The sequence below is a fragment of the Schistocerca gregaria genome, chromosome 1 (genome assembly GCF_023897955.1).
Source record: "Schistocerca gregaria isolate iqSchGreg1 chromosome 1, iqSchGreg1.2, whole genome shotgun sequence".
In the NCBI taxonomy this organism is placed as follows: Eukaryota; Metazoa; Arthropoda; class Insecta; order Orthoptera; family Acrididae; genus Schistocerca; species Schistocerca gregaria.
In genome coordinates, this window is record NC_064920.1 from 984,100,873 (window position 1) to 984,112,655 (window position 11,783).

The following is an 11,783-nucleotide window of genomic DNA, read 5'->3' on the forward strand; positions in this document are numbered from 1 at the left end:
TCCCAGAATGATATCGTAAGAGCCTTTGTGGATCACTACAACGAGTTCTATGCAGCAGAGGACCGGAACGTGGCGGTAATGTCTGATGTCCTCCGTTCCTTGACAGATACCCTGGACGAGTCTGCTGCGGAGATTCTCACGGCGACAATTACGGCTGATGACGTCGCCGATGCTCTTCATAAGGGTGCGGCAAACAAAGCCCCAGGTCCAGATGGGTTTCCGCTGGAGTTTTACCGCACATTTCATGACATCATGGGCTCACGCTGGACTGCGATGTATGAAGAACTGATGAACCCTGACTTTCCTCTCCCACCCGAATTCGTAGAAGGCTTGCTTATCCCGATCCCCAAGCCATCGGGAGGTCGAGGAGTGGAACATTATCGGCCGCTGACCATGTTAAATTGTGACTTCAAGATTTTTACCCGGATTCTTGGCGCTCGCATTAGGCGCGTCGTCCCTCAAGTTATCTCTCTGGATCAAACGTGCTTTGGAGGTGATAGTAACATTCAGACGGCACTCAGCGATTACCGTGACGTTATAGCCCTGACCATGACCTGTCGCAGTCGTGGTGCCTTAGTGACAGTGGACTTCGACCACGCCTTTGATAGAGTGAGTCATGACTTTCTCGAAAACGTACTTCGACGGATGGCCTTTCCCCACAGGTTTATACACCTCGTCTTGCGGCTTCTCCGAGGTGCCACGTCGCGGGTGCTGGTCAATGGCCGTGTGGCGGGCCCTATTAACGTCATGCGGTCGGTCCGTCAAGGATGTCCGCTGTCGATGCTGCTTTTCGCTATTGCCCTTGAGCCACTATTACACGGTTTGAGGAGCCGGTTGACAGGCATAACAATGAGGGGGACTTCTTTCATTTGCCGCGCCTATGCAGATGACTTGGAGTTCTTGGTTCTATCGGAGGATGAAGTGCGAGAGGCACTGGCGTGGATCAACCAGTACGGGGCTGCTGCGGGCAGCCGTGTGAACCTGACGAAATCTAGTGCTATGTCCGTCGGTAGAGGCCTTCCAGCTGAGAGTGTGGCACCATTGCCATTAGGGTGGATTTTGTTAACACTCATCTAGTCTCGCGACTACCCCATTTAGCACAGATTTTACCGATGCCAAAGGCAATGGCACACAGACTTCAGGCGGCGTTCGGCTACTTTGTTAGCGCGGGTCTTATCTTCAAAGTCCGCTACGACACGCTGACACTTCCTCCTCGAGATGGCGGCCTCGGCCTTGTCAACGTCCGAGCGAGAGCAGCTGCCCTTTATGTAAGTACGATGGTTAAATCGTGGATCCGCCGCCGAAACGGATTATCGGGAAGCCTGGTTGATGAAGTGGCCCCTCCCTCTCGAGTGGCACCCGTTGCAGTAGCCCATATTTCTTCCCCTCTCTCACATATCCGGACCTTTTTCATCGAATACAGTTATGTCCATGCCGACTTGCCTAGTACCAGACCCCCTATGGCACGTGATGTTTACCGAATCATGATGAGAAATCACACTCGGAATGTTGTGGAAAGGCGATATCCTACGATCGCATGGCCCGTGGTATGGCGTTCTGTACACCATATATACCTAGACACGAGCGCACGTGCGACCTGGTATTTGGTCGTTAATGGAAAATACATGACACAACTTCGTCTACATGCCATAAAAATGACAGATTCGCCGCTGTGTCCTCGCTGTCAAACGCTTGATACGGACGAACATCGACTGATGTGTGGATCTTCTGCAGAGGTGTGGCAGCTGATTCAGAAGATGCTTGCCTTTCTTCTACGTACGGCTCCCCATGCCATTACACCGAAATCTCTTCTGTTCCCAGATGAGACATACTTCCCAAGTACGAAGACCAACGCTGTGATCTGGATAAAAGGTCTCTCGATCTCTTATTTGTTCCATGAAGGTGATAAGAGTGTTCTTGATTTTTGGACATTCCTGAAAGATCGCTTTACTTTTCTCATGCACCATCCGCGATACCGTCAGTACTATGCCAACTTTTTGGGTAGTGCCTTCTTCGATCCCCCCTGCAGCTGGGGTGTCCCAGGTATAAGAAGATGACTTCAATGAGAGTGTGTAATACCAGGACTCAGTCCCATGTACCGGAAAATGCAATATTCTTCGTGAAGACGTGCCTGGAACATGCTTGACTGCCTTGGGATTCGGTGTGCGTCTACCCACAAGTTGGCGGGACGCGGATGCTGCTTTGTCTGTTCTGCCAGGAGGGCGTTTTCTTTAATTCCTATAATTCCCTTTAAACATTTAAAAAAAAAACTTATAAAAATGCTTTATTGACAAAATTTCACAGGGTAATCACCAGTCGCTCCAATCTATAAATTCATTGTACTATTCTAGTTCATTTTACTGTTTAATTTTATTTAAATCAAGGCTATTGCCTAGGAACTTGTTTTTGTTGTCTGAATACATGTGTTGATACCACTGTCATACTGTTATGTTGTGGTAAATAAACTTAAAAAAAAAAAAAAAAGTTGGTAGAGCACTTGCCCGCGAAAGGCAAAGGTCCCGAAAAAAAAAAAAAAAAAAAAAAGGAACTCGTCGAACAGTTCCCGCACTGGGGCACTGTAACGTACAGTCCATTGGGCCCCGCAAGCAAATCTGAATGGTATGACGAAGTTTGTTTCACGATACCAGCCCCTGTACGCCCGACAACTCAGCAAGAGCACCTGTAAATTAGAAACAAGACCAGTCCAATGCGTAAAACCAAGAGACAAAAACATCCATTCGTATCATTTAAATTACTTACATGTGGCAGTTGTTTGGGCTTTGATCACCTGGGTTCTAAGGCGCAAAAGAATTCAAATGATCGGTAAAGTAAATAACGAGATTCCTGAGAGAAATGGAGTCACTTAAACGTGGGACCTAAAACCTGAAGAAAAGCAAACGCTGTTCTGAAAACAAAATGTAACTAGTTGGGTGCACATAATCACGTTGAGTAATAGTTCACAGCTTTCTAGAACTATCAGTTGCAAACTAATATTGCAGGGTTGTTTACTCACTGTCTTTGCAATTAAAAATGACGTGGTAACTGAATTTCATCATCGTTCTTTTCATCGTCATCATCAGCCATTCCACATCTACTGCTGGAAATTAGGCCTGGACCATTTTTCAAGCAATAAAAACTTCAAAAATCTTATTTTTCTGTTCTTTTATGCTTTTTTAACGTGTATTAATGGCATTTCATTATACTGGCTTTTTAGTTTTTATTATCTGTTGAAAACAAACTAAGAGCTTTGTTAAGCTATCTACTATCCAACCGTCAGGCCATTCGTTCATTTACCCAGCTGTCCAACACACAGAAACTCATCAGTTGGTCTTACAACATTAATGTTAATGCTATTTCCTGGCGTGGTCAAGGTGAAGACAAGCAGTGTAAGAAAATATTAACCGCTAAGGATTCTTATACAAATTTCTTTTGTATTGTATTGTATAGAACTGTGGACCTAGAAACGACGGAGAGGCTTCATCCCCACCGTAGCACGCATTCGGGAGGACGACGGTTCAATCCCGCGTCCGGCCATTCTGATTTAGGTTTTCCGTGATTTCCCTAAATCGCTCCAGGCCAATGGGGGCATGGTTCTTTTTGAAAGATCATGTCCGACTTGCTTCCCCGTCCTTCCCTAATCCGATGAGACCGATGACCTCGCTGTCCGGTCTCCTAACCCTAGCAACCCAACCCAACCCAAATCCACCGTAGCCCGCAGAGGTACACAATCCCACAACAGACTACAACAGTCCGCTCACCCAACCGCCGACCCACACCGAACCCAGAGACGAGTGTAACCCCAATGTTTGCGTGGTAGAGTAATAGTGGTTTACGCGTACGTGGAGACACTATTAACGCAGCAATGGCCGACATAGTGTAACCGAGGCGGAATAAGGGGAACCAGCACGCATTCGCCTAGGCAGATGGAAAACCACCTACAGACCATCCACAGACTGGTCGGCACACTAGCCGACCGGCACGTCTTCCCGCCCGGAAAACAGTGCGTTAGACCGCATGGCTAACCGGGCATGCACAAAATCCTTTAACAGTCCACATCGCAGAATTTCAACAGTCACGGATAATTATTTTCTGTTGGGTTATTAACCGTTTTCAAATAAATGAAATTAGTGCAGTGTCTCATCACAAGATTGGACGAAAATGAGTATGTATCCTCATCCAGTCTTGTGATTGAAGTGCCCTCATGTTATTAACTGATTTGAAGATTGAATAGTTACTTACGCGAAATTAGTAATGGATGACTGTAAAAATGTTTGGATCCGGACTATTTGAGGATTTTATATAAAACAGCATAATGTTTATCAGTGTCAATCTTTACGAATTCCTTCGTCACGTTTATTACTTAAGCGGTAATTATCATACGTTTTGAAGCCTACATTCACGAATGCTCCATTACATTTTGAGAGTATTAAGGACCGTTTCTTTAACACTTAATGATAGTTCAGTTTCTCAGGTTAAAAAAATAGAACTAGAAAGGGTGAGAACAATTTTGATCAAACATAATTTCCCTGTCAGACTACACTTTCAACTCCGAATGTATTAGTATCCTGATGAACTAGAATGGAAGTTGTGTTATTGAGATAAATATTCGTCCATTTAGCAAAGTGTGTTTCATCAGAATCGAGTCTTCTTATGAGCTGTGTATCGAGGATAATGGAAACTACGTCAGAAGTTATTTGACACTCAATGAAAATAAAATAAAGTGGTAATTTATATTTTCAGCTCAGTTTATAGCTCCCACATTGACTTACATTGAGCTGTATTCGATTCTAAAGTCAACTAATTACGTTGTCTGTTAAAAATGTGATGGTAGTGTTCTATATATACATTGATACTCTGCCAATCACATTTAAGTGCCTGGCAGAGGGTTCATCGAACCACCTTCACAATTCTCTATTATTCCAATGTCGTATAGCACCCGGATAGAAAGAACACCTATATCTTTCCGTACGAGTTCTGACTTCCCTTATTTCATTGTGGTGATCGTTTCTCCCTACGTAGGTCGGTGTCAAAAATGTATTTTCGCATTCGGAGGAGAATGATGGTGATTGGAATTTCGTGAGAAGATTCCGTCTCAGAGCAAAACTCCTTTCTTTTAATGATGTGCAGCCCAATTCCTGTATGATTTCAGTGACACTTTCTCTCATATTTAGCGATAATACAAAACTTGCTTCCCTTCTTTGAACTTTTTAGATGTACTCCGTCAGTCCTTTCTGGTAAGGATCCCACACCGAGCAGCAGTACTCTAAACGAGGGCGTACAAGCGTAGTGTTGGCAGTCTCCTTGGTAAATCTGTTACATTTTCTGAGTGTCCTGCCAGTAAAATGTAGCCTTTGGTTAGCCTTCCCCACAACATTTTGCATGTGTTTGTAATTGTAATACCTTGGTATTTAGTTGAATTTACGGCTTTTATTTAGACTGATTTAACGAATTCATTTTAGCACTCATGACCTCACACTTTTTGTTATTTAGCGTCAACTGACAATTTTCACACCATTTAGATATCTTTCCTAAGTCGTTTTGCAATTAGTTTTGATCTTCTGATGAATTTATTAGTTGATAAACGTCAACTTCATCTGCAAACAACCTAGGACGGCTGCTCAGATTGTCTCCCAAATCGTTTATACAGATACGAAACAGCAAAGGGCTTATATCACTACCTTGGGGAACGCCAGAAGCCACGCCTGTTTTACTCGATGACTTTCCGTCAGTTACTATGAACTGTGATGTCTCTGACAGGAAATCACAAATCCAGTCACACAACAGACGATATTCCATAAGCAAGCAATTTCCCTCCAAGCTGCTCGTGTGGTATAGTGTCAAAAGTCTTCCGGAAATCCAGAAATAGGGAATCGATCTGAAATCCCTTGTCAATAGCACTCAACACTTCATGCGAAAAAAGAGGTAGTTGTGTTTCACAAGGACGATGTTTTCTAAACCCATGTTGACAGTGTTAAGTCACAAAAAATGTACTTCGCATAGCTGGGTCATATTAAGACATCTTTCTCAGTAAACCCAAGGTGCCAGGAAACCACGGCAACGGTCCCGAGTTCGAGTCTCGGACGGGCACACAGTTTTAATCTGCCAGGAAGTTTCATATCAGCGCACACTCGGCTACAGAGTGAAAATCTCACTCTGGAACCACGGCTTTTTAGACAGGTCGAAGAAAGTTCTGCCAGGAGCTTCCTGCTCATGCGACGCCTACTGCTGCCATGTATAAAAGTGGTTACTTCGCGTTGCCACCAAGCAGAGAGAGTGACACTTTAATATCAATGGTATTTGATAGTGCTTTCTATGAAAAATATGGATTTTTTAAAGCATCGATGTTATAATTATTCTTCCAGTTAGTGATGGGTGAAAAAAACAAAAGTTACCTACACAGATTTTCAATTGCAATGACGCAGCAGAAAGACAGAACCCAACGATTTGGGTGGTCTGATGACTCCACCTGCGAGCCAGGATTCTGCTGTGACATATGGGATGGAAATCAGTGCTGCAACAAAACAAGGATGGGCCACGTCGTATAAATATTTCCAGATATTAGTTTTATGAGCGTCCTCTTCTACACTGGGTCCACAGGATGATGCCTCACAGTACGGCACCGTTTCATCCACAGTTGTTTTGATGCCACTAGGCAGCACGAAATTCACTGTGTGATACAGTCTTGCTGGTGTCACCAGCCTTGCCTTCCTGCTGGCGTCATGGCCTCCCCACCTGCACGTCACTGGTGGCTGCCTGTGGTCGGTAGTTTCTAGTACTGTAGCAGTTCTCCACTGAAGCGCCAAAGAGCATGGTATAGTCCCGCGTTTTCAAAGACAGAGGTATGAAAACATGCAGAATACGGCGCTGCGGTCGGCAACGCCTATATAAGATCACAAGTGTTTGGCGCAGCTGTCAGATCGGTTACTACTAATACAATGGCATGTTATCAACACTTAAGTGAGTTTTTTTTGTGGTGTTATATAATCGGCACACGAGCGATGGGAGACAGCATCTCCGAGGTAGAGATAATGTTTGGATTTTCCCGTACGACAATTTCTCGAGTTTACCGTGGACATCGGTAATCCGAGAAAACATCAAATCTCCGACATCGCTGCGGCCGGGAAAAGATCCTGCAAGAGCGGGACCAAAGACGACTGAAGAGAATCATTCAAGGTGACAGAAGTGCAACCCTTCCAAAAATTGCAGCAGATTTCAATGACTGGTCATCAACAAGTATCAGCGTGCGAACCATTCAAAAAACATCATTTATACGAGCTGTCGGAGCCGAAGGCTCACTCTAATACCTTTGATGACTGCACGACACAAAACTTTACGCCTCGCCTGGGCCCGTCAACATCGACATTGGACTGTTGATGACTGGAAACATGTTGCCTGATCCAATGACTCTCGTTTCAAATTGTATCGAGCGGATGGACTTGTACGGGTATGGAGACAACCTCGTAAATCCATGGACCCTACATGTGAACAGGGGAGTGTTCAGACTGCTGGAGGCTCTGTACTGGTGTGGAGCGTTTGCAGTTAGAGTGATATGGGCCCCGTTATACGTCTAGATACGACTGACATGTGACATGTACTTAAGCATCCTGTATGATCACCAGCATCCATTCATGTCCATTGTGCATTCCGACAGACTTGGGGAATTCCAGCAGGACAATGCGACACTCCAAGCGTCCAGAATTGCTACAGAGTGGCTCCAGGAACACTCTTCTGAGTTTAACTTCCACTCGTCACCAGCTTCCCCAGACATGAATATTATTGTGCGTATCTGGGATGCCTTGCAACGTGCTGCTGAGAAGAGATCTCCACCACCTCGTACTCGTATGGATTTATGGACAGCTGTGAAGGATTCACGGTGTCAGTTCCCTCAGGCACTACTGCAGACATTATCGAGTTCATGCCACATTGTGTTGCAGCATTGTGCATGCTCTCGGGGGTCCTAGACAATATTGGACAGGTGTACCACTTTCTTTGGCTATTTAGTGAAATTTTATTTTCTGTATTCTTCATCTATTATAGGTGGATAAGTGTACGTCCTTGTGAACTCTAAGAGAATCAAGTACCAGTGAACTGGGTTAACTATAGCAAGTAACGGTCAGTTCACAAAGAATGTGCTGGGAAACTATATAAAGAATAAGACGGAATGCAGTGCTGAGCACTAACAAATTTGGATATGGATGAATTTAACATGTTATTTTACTAGTCTCTAAGTGCCAAAAACATTCGGCAGCCAATGTAGCGTACAGATTTCTTTGAAACAATCGGTTTCGACAGACTTTGCTGTCATCTTCAGGTCTTTAAAGCTTTTCGATATCAAGCCCCTTTATTTGACGTTGGGTCTTACACAAGTTGTCATATGGATAAAAATCTGCACGTAATAAAAGGTTCGTCATAACAAAAATATTTAAAAACAGACAGCACGTTGTACCCTATACGCTGTTTAAGGTGGTTCATCAATGTTTAGAATACTTGCGACATTTGTAAACAGATGTGCTACTGTTTACTGTGTTGTTGACATGTAACAGTCATCTGTGAGCGATATATAGACATGGCCATTTCCACAAGGTGCTTCATATTTTTATATATTTTAGTTATGACAAATCTCTTATAATATGGAAATTTGTATACACAGGACAACTTGGCGTGACGTCCAGCGTAAAATCTACACATTTGATAACAAAGAGATTTTTTAGGACCTGAAGATAACAGCAATATCTGTCGAAACCGGTTGTTTTTAATAAAGAAATATTAATGCGATCTGGGCTCTTCAATGTTTTTAGCAAGTAAAACAGGTCGCTCTTGCGGTCTTCTCAAAATTAGAAAATTTAGTCTGTAAGTGACTGTACAGAGGATCGCATACCTTTTGGGAGTCAAGACAGTCCGGTGGACGAAACCAAGGAAATCATGTTTAGAATTAAGAATACAGCTGAGATAAGCCACTTAACAGGAAAACTGAGTGAGCTGAATATAGCTGTCTACCTGTAAATATACGTCGAGATTTTTCAGAATTGCCATGAACAGAAATCCAATAGCTAGTTTCTATGATGGAGGTTGGCGTGCTGCATCGAGATAATTTACTTAGTGCAGCTGAATGAAACTGATACATCATCCTCACTAAATGCAAGAAGCCAGAGAATCAAACCTTCAGATGGGAGTTACATCATGAACAAGTTTCTGGTGCAGCGACCACTGTCACCTAGGTGGCAAGATTGTTACCTAAACAACATATGAACGTCAAAGAGGCAGATACTGAGATATCAATCAAGGTGTAGAAAAGTAACTACAAACATTGCAAGAAAATCGTGCCTAAACCTGTTGTCCCTGAACCCTAATTTTTGTTCATATCCTCTTTCAAAATCCTTTTTTGGCCAAACCATTTTCTTATAGCTTCTCAATGCATTTCTTTCCGTTCATCACAACTAGTTCACTTACATAGTCTACCCCCTCTTAAGCTAACTTAAATATGCTGAGCTCAGATGCCAAACTACGGGACGAGGCAATGCAGCAGCACAAAACTATTAACATAGAGAGCAATGACAAAAGAATGGAAATTGGCAAAGCAAGCAGCAGCAAATGCAATAACTTATATCTAAACATGACAAAGCTCAAGAAGAAAAAATATTACAGTAAAAACAACAATGCAGATTAGGGAAATGTCTGTTTATATCTTAATGTCTATATAATTAAAGTAGTCCAGCACAAAAGCTGATTCTACAAAAATTACCAAGTAGTTGAAAAGAAAATTAAGTATGCAGTGACTGTTATTAATCCCTTCTTATTGTTCTTTCCTTTCCAAGTGCTTCTTTTTCGAAGAATGTGGCTCATAAAATGATTATTTAATAGACCTGTTGACAAAGAGTGTTCACATTAGCAAATGCATTTAATTTTATTTTATAAAACCAATGCTGCAACACAGCTGGAAACCAGATATCAAATGAAATAAGCAACTATAAAAGGCAAAGCATAAAAATATCATTCAATAGTCATGTGACATTTCATAAGTTAGTACAAATTCTCTCAACTCTCGTAGAAAGACGCTTGTCATTATCAGGTGTGCAGAAGTAAATAAGTATCTTTTCCAAGTAATGAGCGTGTCGTTTTTGCGATGCTTTCTACAAAGGAATGTCAATAGCGAGAATAATGGCCTCCATTTTCTTTCTTGTGCCTCTGAAAGGCACTCATTAATGGCTTGTTTCCAGGTGGCTGTTGCCCAGCTGGGTGCCCACGACGCATTACGTGCAGGTGGTCACTTAATTGTCTTACCGAAATATTTACACCAGTTTCCGCTACAGTGACAGTCTCATATAAAAAATTTCACAGGTCAAGAATTTGCGTTACACATCTGTAGAAACAAAATTCTATTAATATAACAGTGTCCAAAAAGTTTTCGTCGGCATTGTAATACATTCAAGCATTTACATACATTTCATAACTCTTAAAGTACGATTCTTGGTTTTCAACAACCTTTTTCACAAACCAGAGTCCCTAACCACTACTCATTATTCCTTACCTTATTCGTCGACACTTCTTCAATATTGCATCATAACAGATACGTATCATAATCAAATAACTCATATAGCATCAGCTTATTGATCATAAACATACCGCAACAGCATAATACACATAGTCATCGTAATAACAACATCATAACACCTCAGTCAAATTCTCAAAATCGTCGTAGCTTCCTCCACTAATTTCTAAACCTAAAAAAATTCTCTGCTCATGTCAAAAGTGTCATCTACCTCAAACGTACTTTAAAAATCATGATCCCATACCAAATACATCATTCAAAGCTCTCATAGTATCACAATGGTTCCGAAAAAATATGAAAATTTCACAAAGTACAGACAAAATACAATTTCATAAGTGTGGAGTTATCCAACGTTGTAATTAACTAAACATCTGTCACTAATGTAGTGAAATAAATATTTGTCTCTCTCAGTTACATGATCAGATAGCTGTGTAATTCTGTGTTAGAGAAATATGGTAGCGATGTGTAAAGTTGTATATGCAAATACCATATTAGCTAGGGCTCCTTGTGGTTGCCATACACATGGTACACAAAGTAAGCGTGTACCCCCCTGAGGATTAATGTAATTATACCCTCAGGTGTTACAGATTACAGCAATGGAATGAAATGTATCACGGAAAACTTTCTTTGTAATTCAAATATGTTGAAAAATAAATGGTTTAAGTACAAACTTAATCACTCAAATGAGTGTCCTGTAGCGCTAAATCCGCGTCTTGCTGTGAGACAATCTCTGTGGAAGTGTCGTAGTTATTGTCCTCCGAAAGCTAAGTTCTGCAGAAGTCAATGTACTTACCTCATGATAAACGAAAGTGAAATGCTTTGCGTATAGATATCTTAGTTATTACGCTTATTGCCGTGATGAAGAAAGTACTGAACTGTACGTATTGTTGTGCTACAGAAAAGGCTGTCTCATTGTAGCTATACCACAAACGTTCCTACTAAAACATGTTTTACTTTCCAGAATAATACAGAAAAAGTGTGCAGATATAAAACAGAGACAGTGCAAAAGCAATAATATAAATTCTGTCACTCATTAGTGGCGTCGTGATATAATCGTGTAGCTGTCAAATAAACTAACCACTGTGTCATCTGATATCTCTCAGAACGTACTTTGAATCCGGAATGTATCTTCAAGTAAACCAAAATGTTGCATTAAAATCTCATTAGCAGTACCAGTATATGTTCTAAGTATGTAAGCCTTATAGTCGATACGTAATCGTGCAACTAACAAGCA